At 39.8% G+C, this 27,596-nt stretch overlaps 1 protein-coding gene across 2 annotated transcripts in view; it reads left to right on the top strand.

Annotated features, from left to right (window-relative positions):
• Positions 1-27,596, top strand: part of LOC103025951 (uncharacterized) — a 379,123-nt gene that overhangs the window by 233,553 nt on the left and 117,974 nt on the right. The gene's annotated exons all lie outside the window — the stretch shown is intronic.

Here is a 27,596-nt window from a genome sequence, read left to right on the forward strand (position 1 = left end):
ATGTAAAAGTGCTGTAGACTGAAAACCTTTGGGTTCGACATTAAAAGATGAATATGAGACAAAAGATCAACATTTCAGTTTTTATTTCCAGGTATTCACATCTTGATCTGATACACAGTTAAAAAGATTCAACACCTTCTGCCTAAACCCACACATTTTACTTGTGAGCAAAATTATTGGAACAGATCAAACTAAAGTGAATTAAAGTGAATAAGACTTAATATTTAGTTGCAAATACTTTGCATACAGTAACTACATCATATATGTGACCCACTGACACCATTAAACTTCTGAGTTCTTCTTCTGTGATGCTTTTCCAGGCTTCAATGTGTTTTGGGTCATTATCTTACTGCCTAATGAAGGATATCCCAACCAGTTTAGTTTGAACTTTCTTTAAATTCACAGACAAAATATTTCTGTAGACTTCGGAGTTCATATTACACCAATGGAGATGAATGAGCCCATCCTAGAACAAGCCATGACACTACCTCCTCTGTGTTTCACAGTTTCACAGCTGATTTGTTTGAGATCATGAGCAGATCCTTTCTTTTTCCAAACTTTAACATTTCCATCACATTGGTATATATATATATTTGTCTCATCAGTCCATAATCAGTCCACAGGCTTTTCTCCGTACTTCTTGGTAAATTTCAGCTTGTTTTTTCAATACTTCTTGCTGATGAGTGGTTTTCCTGCCCTCTGGAGGGTGTTGCTAAAATCACTAACAGTTGTTTTAGGGTTTTTCTTTAGAGCACTCACAATGTTTTTCGTAATTTTTATCAACTGCTGTGGCTTTCTTTGGTCTACCTGTTCATCACCTCTTATTTAGTACACCAGTGACGACTTTCTTCTTCAGGACGTTGCAAACGGTTGTTCTGGCTAAACAAAATTTGCGCTCTAATGGTTCTGATTGATTTTCAATCTTCTTTCAGCTTCACACTTGCTTGTTTTTCATCCATAGACTCAAAGCTCTCGGGTTTTCTGGTTCCATAGTTCACAAGAAAAATGGGTGGGTTCAGGCAGAAGCAGAAGGTGCTGAATCTTCTGAACTGTGCATCAGATCCATCAGATTTACTTGGAAAAAAAAGCTGACAAAATGTTGATCTTTTAATGTCTTTTAAGGTCATATATTTAGTCTACAGCAGAAATAAACGGCTTGAGCTCACTTTTCCAATACTTTCAGAAGGCACAGTCTTTTTTTTATCTGTGCTATTTCAGTATATGGAAGGAAAAGGCTGAAATAATTTTAACTTTCCTTTCCTTTCTTTTAACCTAGTCAGTGTAACAGACTCAGGCTGAACCTTAGCACCATCACCTGAGTATGAATACTTTATATCTCAGGGACTGAGCCAACAGGCTGTGCTCCAGGATGCTTCCTTAAACCTCTCTTCCCTTTGGCCTCCATCGCTCCGGCTCCAGAGCTGCTAGAGGCAGAGCTTCTTCTGAAGCCGCTAGTCCTGCACGAGGCGTGGATGGAAGCAGGTCAGCGTGTAGCATTGCTTTTATCTCTGCCTGTGGAAGCGAGCCGAGCAGTCAGCGTATGGGCTTGTTTTATCACAGCCAGACATGTGATGCTTTGCTGTGGTTGGCTGTGATGGGTCTGGTGTGGTTTTGATGAATTTGACAGAAGTTTCTGCTTAGACTGTGGAAAAATGGAGACTTAACTCCATCCAATTAGATATATTTAGCCATATATATTTAGTAGTTTATGTTGCATTGATGCTGGATGCATAGTTGGATCTGCAGTGAGGGCAGTGGGTGCGTACCATAGAGTCTTGTGTGCTTAAGGGCCTCTAGCATAAAGAAGGAAACAAGGTACCTTTTCCTGCATTCAGACCAACTTTTTCCTGCATTGGAAATAAATACTGAAGTCATCCAGACTATGAATAAACATATAATGAATCATGTTGTAACTTAAAACCAATATACTGTTAACAAACAGTACTGTATTAACATACTGTTAATAAATCTGTTAACTTGCAGTTTCTGAGGCTGGTAACTCTATTGAACCTATCCTGTACAACAGAGGTAATCTTGCTATTCCTTTCCTGGGGTGGTCCTGATGAGTGCCAGTTTCATCACAACGTTTTTGATGCTCTTGAGGATACGACTTGCGACTTGAGGATACTTTTAAAGTTCTTAACACTTTCAGATTGACTGACCTTCATTTCTTTAAGTCATTTTTTTCTTTACTTAGTTGAGTAATTCTCGCCATTATATGGATATTAGAACATTACTCAAATAGAGCTATTCACTCTACACAACTTAACTTTAACTGATGCTCTCAAACACATTAAGACATAAGAAATTCAAATAATTAATTGAAAGCTATTTCAGGTAACAATAATAATAATAATAATTTGCGTAGCTGCCAACTAGGACACCAAGATAGCAATGAACGTCTGAGTGTTAATGACTGTCTGTGTTTTATTTAGCCAGTGTTGCACTTGTGTTTTTTTTGTATTGCCAAGAAAACAATATGCCAGAAATTTAACTGAACACAAAATGTTGGGCATTGTCATATTGGGCATGTTCAGATGGCTGCGGCCCTAAAATAGCAATCCGCCAAAGTCAGAGCTCACCTGGGAATGGCAACATTGCAAATTATTCCCAAAACACCTCTATGATTAATTTAGTATGTTAGTAATTTGTATTGGTCTATTTATTATACAATTCTCACACAATATCAAAAACAACCTACAGATTTAAGGGATGTTAAAAAGTTTCCGTAAAGATGATAATGTGTGGTTGGGAACACAATGCTTGACAGAACACGGAACTAAGCATTAAATTTAGCAGATACAGAGATGCAGGAATGTGTGTGTGTGTGTGTGTGTGTGTGTGTGCAGTGCAGCTCACTCAAACACACCAGTTCTGCTGTTTGCCACCCAAAATGATCGAACATTTGTTTTGGTTACCTGTGTATACGTCTCGTGATCTCATCACACCCCTCGTCCCTAGTGTCTTCTGATTTAAAAATTATTTAATTCATAATTTAATATAGATAGAACCAGCCAGGTACTGATTAATAAGTGTTAATTCAACTTTTAGTTACTAAAGCCTTTTTTTTTTAAATATTAATATAAATTATATCACATTTAGTTCCGACCCTGCAATGTGATTGGCTGAGAGGCGTTCTATAAATGTCGTTATCAGCCAGTAATGCACTGCAACCGAAGCTCTCCATGTATTACTCTGCTACATACAGTACAGGTAACCTAGCAACGATGCAGCGCTTACAAGCCAAACAGCACAGCTACAAACAGAGCAGCAATGGAACTATTGTAACTCGTGGAGTGTTTATAACCAAACAGATCATATTTTCTCATCGTCTTTTAACTTAAAATCTTTGGAACTGTGGTATAATGGCAATAATACACTCATGGTTCGTGCTATAACGTGTAATATTGGCACTGCTTATAGTACAAACCTTGACTGTATTAATGCTTAAATATTTCCAGCATCTTATGTAATCCATGCTATTAAAAATTTTGATTGTTCTGAGAGCATAAAGGAGGATCAACCCAGCATTAATAGAGTTGTAATAATTTAGAGTGTCAGTGAGTGTATCTAGTATATATCTGAGTATATACTGACTTGATACTAGATATTTGTCAAGATATAAGCATTACCATATATCTGGACTCTCTGAAGCCTATTCACTCACACTAGGTACAATATGTTTTTTTTTTTTTTCTGAAACGAGCGTCTGCTAAATGCCATGAATGTAAACGTAAATGTAAATACTTTTAGACCTATAAAGTAAATGTAGCTGAGGTGATCAATGAATGGAAGTACAAGGTCTAATGTGAATGAGGATGAATGCGCACTGCACATCACCACTCTACGCTAAAAAAAAGAGAAAAAGAGAGTCTGTTCATTTTTCAGCAGTAAATCAGTGACTTAGACGGAGAGTTCTTGGCTTTTTCACTGCTTGTACAGCAGTGCAGGTTTTTGCTCGGGCTTTGAGCAGTTAATGGGTAAACGGGTTTAGAAGGGCTTGGAAAATAGTCAAATTCAAAGGATTCATGTTCAGGCAATTAGAAAAAAAATAAATAAAACGCTAAATCCGTTCAGGTTAGGATAATTGGGGTCTGAGACCTGATAACGCCGCATTGTTCTGGAGCTTTGTTTATTTATTTATTTATCCGTTCAATTTTCAGGGATTTCGGGCTATTCTGTCATTCTTTTCCGCTTTGTGCTGGAGGGAGACTCGGCTGCAGAGTTGGGGAAGACAGGAGATCAGATTTGCGGAACAGGTGGTTAGCCAAAAGAGCTTTATATTTAATTTAACCGCTGTCAGGTTGGTGAAGGAGGTGCCAGCATGCGACTGGCTTAATTCGAACTTGTAAAAAGTGAGGTCTGACTTTTGCTGGAAATCCCACGGTTTGGCACAATAGAGGAGCTTGAGTTGATATTTATTGCCACTCCATTAAAAAACTGGAACAATTTGTTCCTAATTGTTCTGGAACTCAACAGCCAAACAAAGGCAATCATTGCTTGCAGTGTTCCCAATAAAGCTATGAAAAACCATGTCTTTAAAGGCACACTATGCAACCTTTGGTTGGTTTTCTGAGGAGGCTCCCCCTACAGGCTGGGAGTAAATGTTCACTTTCACTTTGCTGTTCCTCTGGTTCCTTCAACTTGCCATACAAGATTGTTTTGAGCACAACAGACTGGTGAACTGGTCATGGAAAGGGGTTTTTGCATTGCATGGTTCAAAGTAATATACCATTGGAAAAAAAAAAAAAACCTTTCTGGGGTCATCAGTAAATGCTAGTCTGTACAGACACGCTAGTTTCGTATTTGTTTTGGCTGACAAACATGACTAGGTCTTGTTCCAGCTTCTGATTGTTATTTTTTAGGCTATATGCTAAATATTAAAATGTTTGTTTGTACATCTCACCCATAGAGCACACTGATAGGTCTACTTGGAACAAAGACGGACCATTTAGGGAGTAGATTCCACCCATAGAGCACACTAATAGGCCTACTGAGCACAGGAAGGGACCATTCAGGATGTAGATCCCACCCACAAAGCTCACGAAAAGGTCTACTGAACACATAGACAGGCCAATCAGCAACAAACACAGCTGACTGATAGGTCTACTGAACACATATGCAAGCCGATCAGGATGTAAATCCCACCCACAGAGCTCACTGATAGGTCTACTGAACACAAAGGCAGACCATTTATGCTGTAGATCCCACCCATTGAGCTCACTTATAAACCTACTGAGCACAAGAAGAGACTAACGAGAATGTTAATCCCGCCCACAGAGCACACTAATAGGCCTACTGAGCACAAGAAGAGACCAATTAGGATGCTCTATATGTCACACTTACCATATCCATCAATCACTCCCAGATACAGCTCTGGAAAAAAAAATAAAGACGACTTCAGTTTCTGAATCAGTTTCTCTGATTTTGCTATTTATAGGTTTATATTTGAGTAAAATGAACATTGCTGTTTTATTCTCTAAACTGCGGACAACATTTCTCCAAATTCCAAATAAAAATATTATGATTTAGAGCATTAATTTGCAGAAAATGAGAAATGGCTGAAATAACAAAAAAGATGCAGAGCTTTCAGACCTCAAATAATGCAAAGAAAACAACAAGTTCATATTCATAATGAGTTTTAAAGAGTTTTAAGAGTTCAGAAATAATCAATATTTGGTGGAATAACCCTGGTTTTTAATCACAGTTTTTAATTTCATGCATCTCGGCATCATGTTCTCCTCCACCACTCTTACACACTGCTTTTGGATAACTTTAATGTTGCTTTACTCCTGGTGCAAAAATTCAAGCAGTTCAGTTTGGTTTGATGGCTTGTGATCATCCATCTTCCTCTTGATTATATTCCAGAGGTTTTCACTTTTAGTATTCAATTTTAAGTGGTTTCTTAAATTTTTTCTGCAGCTGTATATCTGCAAGAGCCCTGATCTGATTTACAATGTCCTGTATTGTACGTGAGTCGCAGACATCAGAGAGCCGCTGTCAATATATGTGAAACTCCCGCAGGTCCTGGGAGAAGTGAGATGTCTGTAGCTTACTAGCTAATATATATATATATATATATATATATATATATATATATATATATATATATATATATATATATATATATATATTACTGTTCACAGAGCTCCTGACAGCTGCAGTGATGTGAGCTGTTCCTCTGAGTGCATCTACTGTATGTTTTATTGAGGGCTGCCAGGATATGAGAAGAATGTCGGTAAAAAAAAAAAAAGTGTTTGAGCTCGAAATCAATGTCCCCAACCCAAAACCAGTTTTTGTAAGGAATTTTGAATTTAAGTCGTGTCGTTTTTTTATTATTATTATTTTTTTTTTGTGCAAACATGGCAGATTTGTAAACTCTCGAGAGAAGCGGGATTAATTACTGTGCCTTTGGAAAGTTTATTCCAGAGTTTTTTTTGTGATTGGCATTGTGTTTGACCTAGTGGCACAGAATGCTGCTCCATCCAGCCCTTTTTTTTATTCAGAGCTTCTGCAGGCAGGCTTAAGTTCCTTGATGAGCTTATTTCAAGGCCCAGAAAAATACAACCGGTGCTCCTCTGTGAACTGCTGCTGTTTCCCTGGGATTTGGCATCTCCTCTCGAATACCATAATGCTCTCTTCTCTCTCTCTCTTCTCTTGACTCACTCGCCCCTCTCTTTTCCTGCTCTTCTCTCTCTCTCTCTCTCTTCCTTCTCTGATTTCTGGCTGTGCTCACAGGGGGGTTATAACACTATCAAAGGCAGCCTCCCTGCCGTTCTGCTCAATTACATGGAAGGGCTTTAAAAGCACCGTCCGAAGTCGGCAAGGTCAGCGCTGCCTCTCGCTCTGGCTGCGTTTAGCAGGGTTAGCGGATTAACTCGGGGCAGGCATATGGGGGGGAGGGGGGTATATATCAAACACTCGTCCAGGTGGAGTTTCAGTTTGCTTGGAAAGTGTGTGGATCTATCTATCTATCTATCTATCTAAAGTGCAGCAACTAGGTTCCGATACATCAGCTCACAGACACAGCCTTGTGCTGATCGACATCACCCTTGGGAGTGATGCGGGGAAAGAGCGCCATCTACCCACCCCACCCAGAGAGAGCAAAACCAATTGTGCTCTCTCAGGGCTCTGGCCGCTGATGGCAAGCTGCATGAGCAGGATTCGAACCAGCAATCAAATCCCAATCATAGCTGCAGTGCTTTAGACCGCTGGACCAACCGCCGCCTACTAGCTTACCTCTACAGTTCCAGATACAGTACAACTGTTATATGTTACGTTTCTCACTGATACTAAATATTTGTGATATATGTAGTTTTGTGCTATGTGCTTTTATTTATAAAAGGCTTTAAATTTGAATCTGTGCTATAAACTTATTGAGAGAAAAAAGCGCACCAAGAAGGAGTTGGAATGGAATGGAATAAATGTTAATAAGCCCTGTTTTAGCAATCTATAAGTGACAGCTTGATTAAATGCATATCGGTGTGTCTTTGGTATCGTAAGGGTGCAAAAAGGCATGTGCTAAGTCTCTTCATTAATCATGGGTGTGTTTTGGGGCGTAAAATAAACCAATCATTGTGTCACTTGTCATTCCCTTTAAGAGCCAGGTGAGCTCTGACTTTGGCACATTGCTATCTTAACTGTTTGATACTTTAGCTACTCTCAGCAGATGATACCGATTTTTTTTTTTTTTTGGTGAAAACTGTACAAACTGGAAAGAGCACCCCTTGCCTGGATATAAGAATGGATATGATTTGCCCACATATGTTGCAGCTGGGCATGTAGATCCTGCACATTGATACTGTAGGTAGATAAAGCTGGAAACCCATTTGGTCACATGAATTGGCAATATATCTTTCTGTTGGGGCCAAGAGAAGACAAAATAATGACATTATTTTGTGGTATGTGTAGGCGACTGACTGTAGTAAAAAGCCGCTGATAAAAAAAAAACATCAGCCCTAATTTTTTTGAGTCAATATGGAATAATCAAAGCCAGCAGGTTTCACTATACATAGTACAGCTGAAATCCAACAGAAAAAAAAACAAAGTCTTATAATTAATTATAATAAAACTGACCAGCATTGATCTTTATATGGCAGCCAATAGTACATTGGTACAAGAGCCTACAGCCAAAAACATGAACAGCTCAACAGTATAACAACCCTAGCTAGCTAATTAGCTCAGTGACGCTGGCCTAGCCATGGGCAAATGCATTTCTACTAAAAAAAAAAAAGAAAAAGAAAAAACCAGTCTGCTTGTCGTCTCGTATGATCTTTGATGGCTGATGACCCTCAGAACCTAATACGTACATAACAGAAAATCTTCTTTGGTAAGGCAATTGACGGGGCTTCTACGAGACTCCAGGATGAATTCTGGTTATATATGCAGTTTTTGCAAGCAATTACTTATTTTAATAAAGAAATATACCCTTGATTTATCTTGAGTTCTCTCTCGAGTGCACGACTTATAGTTGTTCTTCCACCTGAGCTGTGGATTTCTGCAGCTCCTCCAGAGTGACCATGGGCCTCTTGGCTGCTTCTCTGACTAGTGCTCTACTTGCTTGATCTGTCAACTGGTTGGTTTGCGGATATAAAATACATTTTTCTTTTTTTGATGATGGATTAAACAGAGCTCTTTGGCATGCTTAAAGCTTGGGATATGTTTTAATAACCTAACCCTGATTTAAACTTTAAAATCTCCACAACTTTATCTCTGACCTGTCTGGTCTGGTGAGTTCCTTGGTGAGTCTTCATAATGCAGTTTGTTCACTAGTGTTCTCTAACAAATCACTGGGGTTGATACAGAACAGCTGTTTATATTTATACTGAAGCTAAAAATTAACACACACAACGCACACACACACACACACACACACACACACAAACACATACTTGCACCTTTGTCTGTATGCGCAAAGTTTAAAAAAAAAAGTTAATTGAGCGGCTAAAGTAACGTGCAGTAACGGGGTGTTGGAAATGGTAACAGTGTTATAGTTACAGTCATTGTAATTAGTTACATTACTCCTTACTGAAAAAAGTTCTTATTTCGCCGTTATTCCCATCACTGGGTATGAATACTTTTGCAAGCCACTGTAATTAGTTTGCAGTTCTCTTCACTGGATCATCAGGCATCAAGGATGACTCAATATATTTCTCCACAACGTAGCATTTCTTACCAAACCACTCAGAATAAACTGTAAAGCTGTTTTATTCTCAGAACTCCTGAACACTGAATAGAGTTGGCCTCTAACACGGTTTAATATTTAGCGATTTAGCAATTGAGTCATGATACAGAGCTTCAATGTTCTCCTCCTTCCTCTTTTGTGGTGTCAGTCTTTATCTCCTCCAAGGCCCTCCATCTCCACTACAGTAAATAGCACTTGCGGTTGACTTCTCATTCAACGCATCTCGCCCAGAGGTCGCTCCGCATAAAGCAAATAAATTACATATGTCCTGGGAGTCGTCTGGGAGACGTCTGGCTGCATCTGCGCAGAGGTAGGCAGTGGTGTCAGGCAGGATGAAAGGTGGTGGTCATTGAATCCTCGTGTGTAATGGATGCAGACTCAGGTGTTGGGCGTGCAGGGCTCATTTTATGTAGCTTTAATGGCGTCTCGGCCGCGTCGGCTGGCGCGGCGGAGGCGAGGGCTGGTGGCGGCGGGTGCCAGTGATGGATGGACGGGCAGATTGTCTGACGAATGACTACACAGGTTCTCCTGATAAGATCAGTGTCTTTTTTATGCCAGAACGAGATGAGGGACGGGCGACGCAGGGGAAGGTTTCGTCATAAATATTACTAATTTATTTCCCCGGCGCCTGTGCCAGTTACTGAGGGCGCAAACGAGCAAGACGGAGCGAAAGAGATAGAGAGAGTGAGAGAGAGAGATTTGTAGACTAAAAAACATTAAAACAACATGTTAAAAGTAGCCCAAATCCATTCTTTTTTTTTTATTTTTTACCAAATCGGATGATTTTTAAGGTTGTTTATTGTATATTTTTAAAAATGTGATCTACATGGGTTGAACAATAAAACTGAAACACCTGTCATCATTTTAGTGTGGGATTTTAGGTTTCATGGATAAATTGGAGCAGCCTGGTGACCAATCTTCATTAATTGCACATTATTGCACCAGTAAGAGCAGTAAGAGTGTGAAGGTTCAACATTATGGGTGACATACCAGAGTTAAAAAGAGGACAAATTGTTGGTGCACGTCTTGCTGGAGCATCTGTGACAAAGACAGCAACTAGGAACCCAAGTTGAATGAATACTTTTGACAAAATATAGTGTTTATATATGTGTGGAGGTGGTGGGTCATGGGTGCATTTCAGTGTAAAGTATTGCAAGTGTCTCATGGGTTTGTGGTTGGGTTTATTTTTGAACATTTCTGGAGAAATCAGGGTTACCTGATGAGAGCTAACAAATAGGTCCTGACGTTGCTAAATGGATGCTAAATTTCCCCCTCAGGCCCACTTTTACAAGCCTAAATGAGTTGGGACAGCATGAAAACAAATGGAAATAATATAAAAGAACAGCGTTTCTAACATTTACTCTGGTTTTTATTTGATTGCGGACAGTATAAACCCAAGATATTCATATTCATATTCAGCTCAGCTTTATTTCATTTATTAATAAACATCCAAGCCTCAATTTTCAGGGCTACAACACTAACAGAAGCTCTAACAAAAGTAAACCTATGATCTCGGAACACTTTACGGCATCAATAACAAAAAAATAATTTCATAAAATCACATGGGCAAAGGAGAAAACTTTGTCAGGCACTTAAGTACAGACTTACAGAAGCCTTATGGTTCATAACACAGTGTAAACGTGTACTGTGGTCCGAAGAATTTGTATTTTAGAAGTTTTTTTTTGTCTTTAGACCACCAGAACAATCAGGACCATCCAGACTGTTATCAGAAACAAGACCAAAGACCAAGTTCAGCCGTGGTATGAATTTGTTTCAGTACACTTCTTTAAAATCTTAGAGCAACATATGATGCCTTCAAGACCACAAACCCTATTTTAGTGATCTATAGGTAAGCCAACCATCAACCAGTGTGTCTTTGCTATCGTAATGATGGGAAAAGTCCTCCTTGCACGGCTTAAAACACTCAAAAGGGATTTACTAATTCTATTAATTAAACATCGATGTGTTTTTTTTTTTTTTTGGGGGGGGGGGGGGGGGGGGGTGGGTTGGGCGAAACATGCTTTAGAGTGGCTTTAGAGTGGTCCGAAGGAAGCCTCTCCTCAATACAAGACATATAAAAGCCCGCATACAGTTTGCCAAAAAAACACAAGAAGGACTCCCTCTCTCCCGCTCTGGACCTTCCAACAAGACAATGACCCTAAGCAAATAATACCTGGTACACTTCATCACTTGGTATCTTTAGTGCTTTACTGTCACAACTCAACAATCTTTGGGAATGTGATGCAAGCCTAAAATATATACTGAAAAATATATTGGGTTCATACTGTCTGCAATCAAATAAAATACATTTTTGAATTATTATTATTATTTGCATTTTTCAGTCTCCACTTTTTTCTGATTTGGGGTTGTACATCTAAAAAATACATATAAAACATATCTGTGCAGACAGTATGTGTGTTTGTGACAGAAGAAGAAGAGAGCGAGGAACGAGAGAGAGAGAGAGAGAGATAGAGGAAGAGAGAGAGAGAGGGATGCAAGTCAGAGAGACAGATGGAGTGAGTGTGTGCTTGTGTAATGGATGATGCAAAGACATGCACAAGCACACACACACACACACACACACACACACACACACACATACACACATAAATAAAAAGCTTCCAGCCTTAGAACAGAGTTAAGCTGTTCTTTCTGTGTCATCACCACCTCTCTCATTTCCTTCTGCCTCTGCCACTCCTCCCTTCTTTCACTCTCTCTCTCTCTCTCTCTCTCTCTCTCTTGCAGGACAAATTACCATGGTTATCATTTCTCAACTCTATTCTTACACTCCCTCCTTTCTTTTTCTTTCTTTCAGTTTTTTTTCATTCAGTTCTTATTCAGCCATTTCTCACAAAATACGCCATATTTGACACAGATGTATCATTTTGTGTGCCAGTGTGAACTGTTTCAAATCCGATTGTAATATGTGGTATTAGTGCTGGGCTGTATGACCAAAAATAAAAATAATAATGGTTAGCAAGTCTTTGTGATGCATCAAGAGCCAAGTTATCCAGGGTAATGTCAGCATACCACCAAGAAGGACCAACCACATCCAACAGGATTAACTGTGGACGCTGTAAGAGGAAGCTGTCTGAAAGGGATGTTCGGGTGCTAACCTGGATTGTATCCGAAAAACATAAAACCATGGCTGATCCAATCACGGCAGAATTCAATGTGAACCTCAACTCTCCTGTTTCCACCAGAACTGTCCGTCACCACAATCAATTATTGTGGTCTAAAACCAGGTGTTTCAGTTTCATTGTCCAAGAAGTCCAGGAGTAAACACGAGGTAACCACATGGCCTCCATTCACATGGTTGGGTACCTCAGTTCAGCACAGTTTTGCAGTGCAGATATTTCCAGTTACAGCTGAATTCACACTTTTAATCCAAGTAAAAAAAAAAAAAAAAAAACATTTAAATGCCTGATTAAAGGGCAGATTACTGTTGTTTTTTCTGTTTTTCTTGGGTTTTGAGAGCTCGGCGCTGACTCAGCTCTTCTAAAGTATTCTAAAGTGCACATTTCATTTGATCTTGCCTTTTTGTCATCCCAAGTTTGCCTGTGTAAGAGAGTTCTCAAGCACTCTCGCTGTTGCTCTGTCGACGCTAGTTATCTTGAACGCTAATCCAGCAAGCTCAGGAGCCATCTGCTGCTTTCTTTCTTTTACTTCATTTTCCTCCAAACGGTCAACACACCATTACTGTGCTGAAGACTCTCAGCGTCTCTTTCTACCTCTCTCTCTCTCTCTCTCTCTCTCTCTCTCTCACACTCATTCACTCACTCTCTCTCTCTGCCTGCACACAGCTAATGGCACGAATAAGCAGCTACACTTTATTTTGCTTTTATTTCTTGCATTTAAGCCCTAAAATAATCTCATTTAAAAGCAACAAAACTGCGCTGAGATGTTATAATACAGTAAAAGCTCTATTATATACTTAATATGCATAATGCATAATAGTTTATACATACGCATTTCTTTTTATTTGTAGCTGGTTTTAATATTGTGGCTAAAGCTTGCCTTATTAATAATACCCAAACAACATTAATCCCAGATTTTTGTATTAATCATTTGATTGATTAAAATAAACTGTGTTAAAGAGCCTAATAAATAGAGGGATTCATTGTGGATTATTAAAGATACTTTACTTTAAAATAAAAAAGTAGTCATGCAAAGAAGAGCTTAGATTCTCTGCCCGAACCCGACCTGACCCGGGTCGGTTCGAGCAGAGATTTCCCACCTCATTCCTCGGGCCGGGTCGGGTCGGGCTCCAGAAAATAGTCTGAGATGTAGGCATCTGTTTTTTTTTTTATTATATTTTTATTTTTAATTAAAATAACTAAAATAACGAAAACTGAAAGTGAAACTAAACAAATTTATTTATAAGCGCTGTATTCACTCCCGCAGTTCTACAGCGGAGGGTGTTGTGCCGATTCTCTTCGCGAAGCGGGAGTCGGATTCAGCAGGAAGTCGGATTCGGCACAAGTGCGGCGGCACCTCGCGGTTCGCGGTGTTACTTGTAAGCGCTCGCGCTAGACGCCTAATATGACAGAAAACACTGAGGGAGCTGCAGAATTATGTGTGGGACTAGAATATGAGCACGAGGAGATAAAAGAGAACCTTTACCTGTGAGTAGCTCATACACCAGAACAAGCAAATCTCTCTCTCTCTCTTTCTCTCTCTCTCTCTCTCTGTGTCTCTCTCTCGCTCTCTCTCGCACGTGAACTCCTCCGCGTTTGACCTGCAGCACTGTGTGTAGCTGTTCTTAAAAATCATTTTAATTAAATAATAGTTCTATGCTTTTATGTAACAGTGTTAATTAACATAATTCTGATCATATTTCGCTCATTCAAACAACCAGAAAACAGCCAGTTTATGGGGTGGGGCGGGTCGGGTCAGGCTCATAATGACAGTTTATGGGTCGGGTTGGGTCGGGCTCGGGCAGAACGTGCACAGGCTCGGGCTGGGTCGGGTCGGATTTTTTGGGCCCGATCTAACCTCTAATGCAAAGATATGAGGAAAATGAGGAAATCCTGTATAGAAGAAAAAATGCATCAAGGTATATTAACCGATTAAATTTTTATAATCGCTTTTGCAGAACTCGTAGAATCATAATCGAATTGAATCGCAAGGTGCCTAGAGATTACAAAACTCTCTCTTTCTGTCTCTCTCTCTCTTCCTCTCTCTCTCTCTCTCTCTCTCTTTCTCACACACACACGCACACACACACACACACTCACACACATGTAACATACATTTTAGCAGTTCATTAGTCTGAGAAAATGAGACAGAATCTGTGAGGTGACAAGCTTTGTGATATAGCTTCAGGGCTAATTTCCATACATTATCTCTCGCGCTCTCTCTTTGTCTCTCTCTCTCTCAGTCTTTTTTTTCTCTCTAATTCTCTCCATCACTCTCTTCTTCCCTCACCCACCTCTCCACCTCCATCTGGCCTGCTTTTAAAAGCACTGCGCTGGCCAATCATTCACACTGAAAATAAAACACAAGTGCCCAAGTGGGCCTCTCTTTCCCCTCGCTCATCCAGACACTTAGCGCGTGCTCTCGCCGCACCATAAACCGCATTTATTAAGCAACAGTTATGCTTTTATCAAACCCATAAAGCTCATTTATGCTGCCGAGGCTGAGCCCGAGCGGCTGAAGCACGCAGAGGCGAAACTGCCAGGTGATTATAACTACAAATCTCACGCTCCCGTGAAACATAACGACAGCAGAGCGCTGCGGCACGGCCGTGACGGCATCCATCACCGGGCTCAAGTAATGCTGGAGAGACTTTTCAGCCTCTTCAGAGGGGGAAGCGGCGGTCGGGGGCTCTAAATTGAAAAGGAAATAGTTCACTGTCAGATACTTCAACTTTTGCTTGAAGCATACATAAACATTTTAATAAACTTTATATAGAACACCAGGATCAACTAGCAGGGCATAAGAGTCATTAAAGATGCATTACAATGCATTTATTCAGTTGTTTTTATATGTTATGTGACTTTGAGGAGCCATGTAGCATAGCATAGCATGCAGTATCCTGTAAAAGTTCATCCAAACTATGGGTGGAGCACATAAGGAATCATCTATTAAATATATTTAAACTAATCAAAATACTCTGTGAATTTAACATTTAGTTGCTCTTATCTGAGATTAAGCTGGTAACTTTCAGATTCTGAGGCTGGTAACTCTGATAACCTTATCCTGTGCAACAGAGGGAACTCTTGGTCCCCCATTACCATGGCGATCCTGATGAGAGCCAGTTTCATCATGAGGTTTAGATGGTCTTTGTGACTGCAATTGAGGATACTTTTAAAGTTCTACTAGGAAGACTCCAAAGGCAACAAAAAAGCATGCAATAATAACAGCTTTAATTTCAATAGTACTAACAATGTATACGATAACAATTTATGTAAAGTTAGTCTTTGGAGTAGGTTCTCGGTATAGGTAGAAAGGGGCGGAGTCAACCCCTGGGCAGCCAATAGGACCAAACTGTAGACGTTGAGGAGGAAGGAGGGGAAAACGAAACAGTGCCTGCAAGAAGAGTAGGGCGTGTAAGGGGAGGTCTTATAAGGACAGGTGGAAGCTGGTGATTGGTTGAGATACGAGTGACGAGTACAGGAGTTTCCTGCTAGAACTAGAGCTGAAGCTTATAGTTCTTGAAACGTTTCTTAAAGTACTTCTTGCTTCTCATTACATGGATTAGAACTTAGATAGAGCTATTTACTGTACACCTGTAACTCTACCTTTTCACAACTTTACAACTGATGCTCTCAAACACATTGTTAAGAGACAAGAAATGTAAGTAATTAACTCTTGACAAGTTCAGCACAGCTGTTAACTGAAAGCCTGAATTCCAGATGAGTCTACCTCATAAAACTGACTGAGAAAATCCAGCCAAGACATGCAAAACTGTCTAATCTAAGCAAACTTTTTACTGGTCCTGGCACAAACTGGTACTGTACATTTATTATATACTAGTCTGGAGGTGACGTGTTGCTTTCCAGCATCAAAAACACTACATTCATCCAAAGTGGCTGGAACATTAGCTTCAGCTTTAAAACCATTAAAAACGTTTCATTGGTCCGTAGAACTTTATAATTTTGTGACATTGTGAAAAATTTAAATGAAATATATATTAAAAAAATCATAGACTCATATTGTATGCACAGTAGATCATGTAACACATATCAGATGTTGTCAGACATTTTACCATACATCACTCCTGGTGCAAAAAAAAAAAAAAAAAAAATCCAGCAGTTCGGTTTGGTTTGATGGCTTGTAATCATCCATCTTCATCTCGATTATATTCCAGAGTTTGGTCAAATCAAATATATTCATCATTTTTAAGTGGTCTTTTTTTTAGAGCTGTTCATATACAGTTTACGTTGTTGCTGCCTTTTTTTATAAAACTGATGCCAAATACAATGATCCTAACTACTGCTCTTCCTTCAAAACTACTTCATGTACATTCATGTTATAATGAGCAAACTATCGTCATAAAAATATCTGTTTACCAGCAAATCCTGGCATAAGTTGTGATTCAGTCAGCATGTACTTTGAGCAAGAGTGCCTCTGAAAACGTGCCACTCTGCCCATATTGTGGGCAAGTCATAAATGTGGACCATTTATCAACCCAACCATTTATGCGTCTACAAACAGAGGACAGTAGGATGCAACAGCCTTGTGAACGTATTGGAAATGGATTTGGCTTAATTGGGTGATAAATATCCATCAGAATAGAGTTTGAATAGAAATAAGATTGGGCAACCCTGCTATTTCATTTACAATTTACGAGAGGACGCTTTGGATTTTATACTGGATTGTGGCGCAGGATTATTAGACTGAGGACAACAATTGACGCCATTGTGGCTCTTCCAATACAGTCATTATTTCTGATATGTGTTTATGCCCTGTCGCTCAAAGCACTCCCAAAGATCAATCAGATTAGAGTGAAAAAGACGTAATTAATTGTCTCCATCGCAGTCTCCCGCCATCCTGAGTCTATAGAGCCAATCCTTTCCCACAGTCTCAGAGGGTTAGTGCGGGTCTATCTCTGCTCGGCCTGATCATGATGCGCCGGAGACGCCGAGCGCTCGTTTGAATGCGTAGAGGAGCATCCCGAGGGCGAGTCCGCCGAGCGTGAAGGATTCGTACGGGAAGGACGAAGGCAGGGAGAGCGCGAGGCGGCGAGAGGGTGGAGAGATGTCTGTCTCGTCTTGTAACAGCTGTAATTATTTGAACTCAAATCGTTTCCAGCTCGCGTCGACTTCAGAAGCGCCGTATCGAAAGTAGCCGCACTTCATTCCCCCGGCGCTCCGTATCTGCGACGCCTTCGCACTCTTTGTCCATTTCCTGGAGATGACCGTGTGAACAGATGGGATAATTTGTTGACTGATGTAGCTGATCAGGGCTGTTTTTGAAGGGAAGAGCGAAAAAAAAAAAGAGAGTGGAGAAAGAAGAAACACCCTGACCGCCTGTGAACCAGCCTCCATCTTCAGGATGGAGGACTGGAGACGGCGGTAAACAGGAAGCCTGAAATCGGGTTATCTCTGACTTGAGCCAGAACTGGACATGGCCTAAGCTCCACGTATGAGGATGTCGTTGAGCAGCACAGTATATCGTTTACACATTATTATGTTCAAATAACGCAAAATACTCATCCCAGTCAGGGCCGTTTTAAGGCATTTGGGGCACCAATCAAAATGGAAATCTTCCTTTCTTTTATTTCTTTTGTTGTACTGACCATCTTTTCCTGTATTGACCATCACAGAATTTAAAGGGGTCCTCAAACATTTTGTCATTACATTCAATTCATAATCAGTTATTGTCTGTTGGCTGTTAGGAATATATATATATATATATATATATATATATATATATATATATATATATGGCTAGTTTAGGGATATAAAGATATACTGATGGGTGTGGTGGTCTGAAATAGATGTAGCTGAATATCTGGCGTGTTTCGATCTTGCCGGTGGGAAATACAGGTGCGCCACTTACTGATTCAAACCCTGACAACAGTCAACAGTAAAACCCAGCTTTTATATAAACAATAAACAGAATAAAGAATAAAATATTATTACTTTTGCCCTAAATGGGCTGCTGGCGTACCTTCACAGCGCGAACATGTAGGTCAGTATCCTCTGCAAGTAGCAAGCTTTTAAGTTACGAACGCGCCAAAATGGGGCGTGGTTTACAAAAGGGTGGTTTATTTCACATTACGCCCAAAACACTCCCAGTTTTTTTGCACCCTCCACCAACACTTCTTAAATCCAGCTGCGCAATGCATAACTGACTGTTATGCTATAGATCGCTAAAATAGGGCCCACAGTCTGTTCTTATCGGTTTATATGTTAATTGGTGCAAAGTGTATTTAGTTTTGCTATAGTTCTCATCTCGGTTTTTTATCATATAAAATAGGTTTTTAACAAAGATTTTTTCTATTTATATTTTTTTTTCGATTTTGTATGCAGCTTTGTATGAGTGCAAGTTGCTAACTCAAGTGCACATCTTTCTGGTCTGGTCTTATCATTTTGTTTTATATAATTTAATGTTTATCTGGTTCTATCTTGCTATAATACACAGAAAAAGAAAAAGAACAGCCAAACAGACTTAAGTTTGGAGAATTTGGAAACTTGTAATGAATGCTCGAAACAGAAGAAGTCCTTGAACGCTGAAAAAAAATTAGGTCTCGCCTAGTGTTGAAGAAATATTCATATCTATGCCATTATTTATGCTCTTTTGAGTAATGTATCAGTGTTTGGAAACACCCTGAGGTCATAGCTGTGGGCTTTGGCCGGCCACGCTGGACTTTTTTTTTGCGTGTCAGCTCTTCCAGTCTTAGAAACGAGGGAAGCTGAGGGTCAGCCGGGTGACGTGCCAGTGCCTCCTGGGGCACGGGGCTGTGCACTGCGTTTAATGCCACTGGAGACTGTGGGTAATGGATCAGAAGCTCTGAGGGATAGGGATTAGCGGCTATAGCTCACGCCACGGCTCCGCTGCTGACCGAGCTTTGCTGGAGAGCAAATGAGCGAGAAGAGGGGGAAAAGAGAGAACGCGCCTTACCGAGCCGGGGCTTGTGCTGAGTAATTGGACAACACAAGGAGGAATAAGTTCTCCTGGTGGATGCCGCGGCCTACGGGGGACAAACTCCGGCCCATTTTTCCCCCCCAGTTCCCTGCGACTTTTGGGAGCGGGTGAAAATTGATACGGACGCCAGCCTGAGGAACTTCGTTAGGCGAATGTGGCCTATTTGTCAGCATTTTTCCAAGGTAAAAACCCAGGGGCCATCGTCTCCGGTGGAATCCATCATCAGCAGGGTGCGTGCGAAGGGCTGAGAGGATGGGGGAGGTGGGGATGGTGGTGGTGCTGCTGCTGCTGGTGGTGGTGCTGGTGGTGGTGGTGGTGGGGGGCAGTGAGCGATTTTGCTTTCCTTGTCATATACCCTGGCAGAATGCCTTCACGCAGAATAATAGGAGTTAAAGCTATTCTTTTTGTGCACAGGCTTGGCAGCACGGCAGGCAGAGCGAGAGAGAGCGAGCGAAAGAGAGAGAGAAAGAGAGAGAGAAAAGTGATTTCTATTCTAATGGGAGTGTTCTCGGCAGGACTCTCCGTCTGCGCCGCCGTCTCCCTGATGAATGTAGCCGTTGGACGGCCTGCCAGCACCGCGGGGGTCTCTCTCGCGCTCAACCATGAACCTGCAGCCCGCTCTTGCCCCAATGCATCAGGAACGAGGGGTAAAGAACATGCACGGATATGCCTCAGACCTGCATCCTTTGCCAGCTTTGAGGAAAAAAAAAAAAAAAAAAAGCAGGAATATCTGCACGAATGCACCTCCGTTCTGCTCAAAACTTCGGTCCCTGTCGCAGACCGCAGTCCTGCATCGTACACTGTGTGCTTTCCTATCTTGAATGATGCTGATCGTCTGATACTGTGTACTGTACTGCATATATTAGATATAATACAGTTCTAGAAGCGATAGATCTGGATCTATCTGGATCTGGTGCCTGGCAATACATTTACTACATTAAATTACATTACATTACATTACATTACATTACATTTGGCAGACGCTTTTGTCCAAAGCGACTTACAATAGTGAAGTACAAAAGTAATAGAAGCTTAAAGGTAAAAACATTTTTAGACAGGGCCTAAAAGAGGTCAAAGGGAAATAATAGGATAGAGGAGTGAAGGAGGGGAAGAAGAAAACGAGGTTAGAAGTAGTTAGTTTGTTAGATTTACTGATCAAAAAAAAAAAGAAAAAAAAAAGAGAAAAACTGGTTTGACTGGAGAATTTCCGATTTATTAGAGATACAAAAATTACCAACGAAATTACATTTCAGCACTCAGGCCTTCATCAGGGTTAAAAAAAGACAAACGCTGATAACATTCCAGCTTATAAACATACATGATTACAAAACAACCAATAGAAACAAACACTTATTGGTAAATGTGTGAAGGTCACATTATCAGCCAATGAGAGGCTGACAGCTCAATTCAGGGGACACAGGGCAACCACTTCCTTAAACCTAAAACTTCTTGAACGTCCTTCTGAAATTCGCAAACACAGTTAGTCATCAATTTTCTAAAAAAAAAAAGGCTTTTGCTCAAAAATACACACAGAAGAAAAAAAAAACAACCAAATTGACAATAAACCACAGAACCCTATTTCCCCAAATTCCCTAAAGAAACTATTTTATCGTAAAACCCTCATTTATACCTTCAGGAAATAGACTTTTCAGATAAAAAATCCAAAAACTTACATTTTAAATGTTTTGCCCTGTATTACCTTCTCTTTGTGTACTTTGTATTTGTTTAAAAGAAATAGCCTTTTTCTTTAAAATCTCTTGCTACAGGCTTAATTAAATCATTCCTTACATTTGAGCTTCTATGTTCTGTAATCTGTAAAAATGGACATTGGATCATATAGATAACATTCTTAGTTTTACATGTTATAAAACATAAGGTGTCATAAGGTGACATTATGTATAAAAAAAAAAAAAAATATATATATATATATATATGTCCATACCTTATTAAGGTGTGGGAACGAGATCCTAAGGTGTGGGAATGAGATAACTATGGTGCAGGAAAGAGATCATTAAGGTGTGGCCACGACTTATTAAGGCATGGGAACAAGTTAAGAAATAGAAAATAGAAGCCATTACTGCGTGGCCAAAAGGTCCTTTTTTTCTGGTCTGCATACTGTCTGTGTCTGAGCCAATCAGCTTTTAGTATGAGAATTAATTGTCTTTTATTTACAATTATTCCATGTCTCACTGCAAGAGACTCCAAAATATCACAATAATTCATTCAGAGATTTAAATAAAAAGAAACCAGTTTACTTTCCATTTTCTTACTAAAGAATATACTTGGATTAAAGGAGCTTTAATGTAGTATTCAGTTTCTTCATGAACTCATTCCCACGCCTTAATAAGTCATGCCAACGCCTTAATGATCTTGTTCCCATGCCTTAATTATCTTATTCGCATGCATTAGTATCTCATTCTTAATAAGGCATGGCCACGCATTATTTTTTTACGTGATGTCACCTTAGGGGCTCCGTACATATGTGTATTGGATGATAAAAATGTTTTCCATTCTTAGTATTTTGACAATTTATACAATTCCCACACTTAACATTTCTAACTGGATGTTTATTAAACAATACATAAGCAGTAGGGATGCAACGGTTCAATACAGTTCGGTTCAATACACCCGGATGGACCGCGATATTTCCTCTGTCTCCACCCCACAACCCCACCCCCACTTTAATTTGAGTTTGCTAGTTCCCTATTAAGAAAATAAATAGTTTGAGTTTGTCCAGCTGTCTCTGTCTGGTTCTGGTCCTTATCTGTCTCGCTGGTGACAAAACTTTAATGTTTTATTTGTGGTTATTGATTGAACACTGTATATTCTGTGAATTGGGTGATAGTCAGGACTGCTTAAGACCCAGTGGAGACTTTTTTTATGTACTTCTCTCGGGGTGTCTCTCCACAACCATGCAACAACCAATCAGATTTTTTTCTGAATTTTCCAGTAGCAAATCAGTGCTGAGGCTGGCAGATGCAGGCAGATGCTGAAGACTACCGTATTTTACTCCTCTTCCCCGCCGTCCTCCGGTATTAGTATTTTCCCGTAAATTTCCCGTATTATATTAAGATTAAAAAATATATATTATTGAGGAGACAGGGCACTGACCGCGCTGTGTCTCTTAACCAATCGTGGAGCCGGTTCAAGGAGAAAGTCCCGCCTTTCAGGAGAAACAGCCAATCAGCTTGCAAAGGAGGGTCAGTGTGGGGAAGCCCCCCATCGCAGTTGGAGCTGCTGATGTTAAAACAGATCTGGATATACAGCGATTTTTCTAAAAGAAAGGTAACGGTAGGCGGCTAATCATGGAAACTGTGATGAGATTTTTCTGATAGCTGCTTAAAAAGACTCGTCTCCGAAACAAAACACACAGATTAAACCTTTTAAAATAAAAAAAATTACAGCTTGTGACTCAGCTTAACTAGAAATGTGGAGAGGACCGAAATTAACTGAACTGATCAGGGGTGGAGTGATCAAAAGAAAGAAGTATTAATTAAAAATTATTGTGTAGGTCCCTTAAGACTAATTTTTACTGATGGAATATATCTGGTCCATGTCCTTTTAGTAAAAGCTCATGATACTATTTTTAGGTCACCTACAGTCATTTTGCAGAATTTGTGCACTCTTTGTTCAATTTTAAATCTATTAAATAAATAAAATATATATATATATATATTATAAAAGAGTGCATTTATGGCAAAAAAGACATGAAATCTTAATCTTTTTTTAATATATAGAAAAGGATTTTTAATTTGGCTGTATTAAAAGAATGACATATGTAGGAATGTCCACAACATTTCAGATTCTTATAATCTGATTGTAGTGTGTAAGTGGTTCACTTGTGGTTATTTTAGATTTTTTGTAAACCTGTCTTAAAATGTAAGGGATACTGAACCTTCGTTGGGCTGGTGGGACGGCTTTAAGCGGACAGAGGAAAATATCCCTTATTTTTAAATCTAAAACTTGACAGGTATGATTTTGGCTTCAGCGTTGAGTTTGATAAACAAGGTAAAAGACAGTCAGCAGATAAAGCACAGTGTGGAAGCATTTCTTTGCATATTACTGCACTTTATTTAATTCAGTTTTTGACTAATGGTAGAAATAAATGTTCCTTGTTTTAATAATACATTTTGTGATTTAATTAATCTGTGCCTTTTTCTGTTTAATATTGGCTCTGCAAGTGTGATTAGGAGCACCTTGTTGATTTGGAATAGAAAGGGCTAAAAAACTGCTGCATGTTGGAGCTAGATAATATAAATATATCGAAAGTGTTATACTGTAGGTGAATATGATAATGTGAAATCAGCAGCAGTAAAGTGCCAAAAACCTCCTGGCCAGGTGACTGGGTCAGAGCATCTCTGTAACAGCAAGGTTTATGGGCTGATTCCAGGTCAGAAATGGTGAGCAAGTACCTAGACAGGTCTGAGGAGAGGAAAGCCAAGAACCAGGGACAAGGTGTTAGCTGCCCAAGGCTCATTGATGTGCAAGAGCAATGGAGCCTTTCCTGTCTGATCTGGTCCAAAAACCTTGTTTTTATCATTGTTCACATAAGCACATTAACCCTTTAAACTCATTATATTAGACAGACACATGCCATGATCTCTTTTACTCCAGAAGCCATACGGCTGCTCAAAAATATAATCATTTAAAATGTAAAAGGAAGCAGAATTGTTATATTTTCCATATATTTTTCATGTTTTGGTCAAAATTTTACCAAGCGTCTGTTTTTTTTTTTTTCCGTTCAGTTGAATGTTAGTTGAGCATCATCAAATGGACCATCCAAGTAAAGTGTTACCTGAATTATATGCATTATATATTTTTTGCTATACTATATTGTTTTAATGTTTATTCAAGGCTGTCAGTAATACAGCTCATTGTGCATCACCTCACGCAGAGAGCGTTTAAGACCCTGGCCTGAGAACAGTGTTTGCTCTTGGAATGGTCAAATGGCGTCTGCCAGGGCAGTCAATCGCCGGTCGTCCGCAGCATGCAAATACTGTCCGCCCGCAGCCAGCGTGACTCTAAACTGTGCATTTTAAAACCCCTCGTTTAACCCGCAGAGGCTGAGGGCCAGCCACACACTGCCAATTTACACCAACAGGCAGCGCACTAACCGCATTGTTATTTCAGCTGAATTATTGTTGGGAGGGCTGTTATATTAGAGCGGTTCAGGGTTGAGGAGGACACAAGGACGTAGGTTTTATTATTGAGCGCTAAAGGGGGGAGGTATCTGCTGATACTAACAGCCTGGACAGCTACAGAGAGACAGAGAGCTTTACACTGCCTGACCAAAAAAGCAAAAAACCTGGATTTAAGTAAGTAAATGATGTGGGTTGGTTGGTTGATGCTGCAGTTGGTCTGCAGGTTTAGGTTCAGCAACAGTATGTGCTGAAAGAATGAGGTCAGCTGACTACCTGAATATACTGAATATAGACCAGGTTTTTCCTCCCTTCTTCCCACGGGCATATTCCAAGATGACCACGCCAGGATTCATGGGGCTGAAATTGTGAAAGAGTGCAGAGTTCCGGGAGCATGAGATCATCATTTTCACACATGGATTGAGAGAGAGTTCACCACAGAGTCCAGATCTTAACCTCATTGTGTTTTTATAAAACGAACTAAAACAAATTAAAATTACTGATAGAAAATCCATCGATTTCGTGTTAATTTATTTATAAGCGCTGTTTCCACTCGAGCAGTTTTACTGCGTGTGGTGATGTCCGCATGCGAAGCGGAGCCGGATTCTGCAGGGCGTCAGATTCGGCACAACAACAAAATAACGACAGAAAACACCGAGGAAGCTGCAGAATGGAAAATGAGTGAAACCTGTAGAGTTTACTGAGTTTTTGAGTTTGTTTATGTGTCTTTCAGATTGAGCTCTCTTGTATAATGATGTAAAAAAACGAATAAATACTAGCAAACCCACTTTAAAAACGAGTTAAAAGTAACTGAGTTGGAGGAGTAAAAGTGAAAACAAAACAAAACTATTATGACCTTGTAAGTTACAAATTAAACTGTTTAAAGAAAGTTGCACCAGTTAAAATGTTATAATCACGCAACTCTGGCCGCACGTGAGCTCCTCCACTTGTCCGCGTTTGACGTGCATGTTTAAAAAAAAACATTTTTATTAAATAATAATAGTTCTATGCTCCTTCAGTGTTTTAGTGTTAATTAACATCATTCTGAACAAATTTCGCTCATTAAAACGGACCGAAAACAGCCAGTTTATGGGGTGGGTTGGGTCGGGCTCATAATGACAGTTTATGGTTCGGGTTGGGTCGGGCTCACAATGACAGTTTATGGTTCGGGTTGGGTCGGGCTCGGGCAGAACGTGCACGGGCTCGGGCTGGGTCAGGTCGGATGTTTTGGGGCCGATCTAAGTTCTAATGTGTGCAGCAATCAAAGCTAAAGGCGGTCAAATTAAATATTAGAGAGTGTGACCTTTATTTTGGCCAGGCAGTGTATCTGAATTTACTGTTCACCAAAAAAAGCAAGGTGCACTCTGTGCGATTTTAGTCCGATTTTAAGCACGATCTGGTTGAATCCTTGGATGTGACTGAATTTCACGATTGGGCCGAATTTCAGCTTCAACATGAGTCGCTTGTCATACAGTGTGAGAGAAGAAGCGATGTCCAATTAAGTGTCCAAACGAGCTGCGAATGAGCAGTCAGACGCAAGGAGGGATTTCTAACAATCCAGTCGCATGTCTCACATTGTGAGTGGTCTTAGTTTAGCCGATTTCTTAACGTCACAACCTGTTTTCCCAAACTTTACTGCACATTACTGCCTTTCTTGTGGATATATGGAGAAACTTCTTCAAATAACTTTTTTGTAGCTTGTGTTTAGCTCATGAAAACCCTTCATATTTACAGCTCTGGAAAAATAAGAGACCGCTTAAAAATTATGAGTTTCTTTGATTTTACTAGATTGACAACCTCTGGATTATACTCAAGAGGAATATAGATGATCACAAGCCATCAAACCAAACTGAACTGCTTGAATTATTGCACCAGGAGTAAAGGCATAAAGTTATCCAAAAGCAATGTGTAAGACTGGTGGAGGAGAACATGATGCCAAGACGCATGAAAACTGTGATTAAAAACCAGGGTTATTCCATCAAATATTTGGTGGATTTCTAAACTCTTAAAACTCTTTATGAATATGAACTTGTTTTCTTTGGAGTTTTATTTGAGGTCTGAAAGCTCTTCATCTTTTTCAGTTTTTCAGCAAATTGCTAATTTTCTGACAATACTTTTATTTGGTATTTGGGAGAAATGATGTTTGTAGTTTATAGAATAAAACAAAAATGTTTATTTTGCTCAAATATATACCTATAAATAGCAAAATCAGAGAAACTGATTCAGAAACTGAAGTGGTCTCATTTTTTTTTCCAGAGCTGAAAAAAGGGGAAACCAGTATTAGTAGTAGATTGCAAAGTTTGCCATTTTTACAGACATTTTAAGACATTAATGGCTGTGTGTGGAGTTAGTTTGAAGGCTCAGAAGATGTATGATAAAATATTTACCAAAATATAAGGTATGAACTCACTTTTGAGGTCTGAATTGTGCCATGAACCATGGTTTAGACCAAAGGACTAACCAATTTGCTCCGAATTTGCTTCGGATCTATTTAAAACCATGGTTTGGTTTGTTTGCAGTGTGAAACCCCATTTATAGATGGTTCAGACTTGGTTGGACCAGTTACAGAAAGTTAAGGCAGGTCACTGTCACCCATTAAACAATAGAAGAAGAAAAAGGACTGTTCTATTCATTCTGCTGTTTGCATACAAAAGGTAGTTAAATTCTGGCTTGGAGACAGATTTCAGCACAACACCAGAAAGATGACTTACAAAACTGACATCATTCTACAAACTAATAAACGTCAAGTACAGGATAAGATGATGACAGGATGCAGTACAGTTCTTTACTGCACTTACTTTACTCCACTGTGAAACCAAAGTCACAGACTTCACAAAGCCTCTGAAGGTGTTCTGTGGAATCACAGCACTGAAGATGTGGCAGCAAATCCTGTAAATCCTTTTTTTTGTGCAGCGAGGTGGAGCTGTCACCGCTGCCTGAATTTGTTCCAGCTTATCCCGCAGACAATCGAAGAGACCAAGATCGGGGGAATCTGGAAGATAAGGCAACATCTTGAACTTCATCATGTTCCCTTAAGCCATTCCTGAACAGTGTGTGCAGGGTGGCATTGTTCTTTTTTTTTTTTTTTACATTTGCATTTTTTTTTGTACATGTCTCATATCCAGAGTGCCAGGATGTACAGGTTGAATAATGCAGGTTTAGTACTGTATTTTACGGAC

This window comes from Astyanax mexicanus, chromosome 8, assembly GCF_023375975.1.
Source record: "Astyanax mexicanus isolate ESR-SI-001 chromosome 8, AstMex3_surface, whole genome shotgun sequence".
Lineage (NCBI taxonomy): Eukaryota > Metazoa > Chordata > Actinopteri > Characiformes > Acestrorhamphidae > Astyanax > Astyanax mexicanus.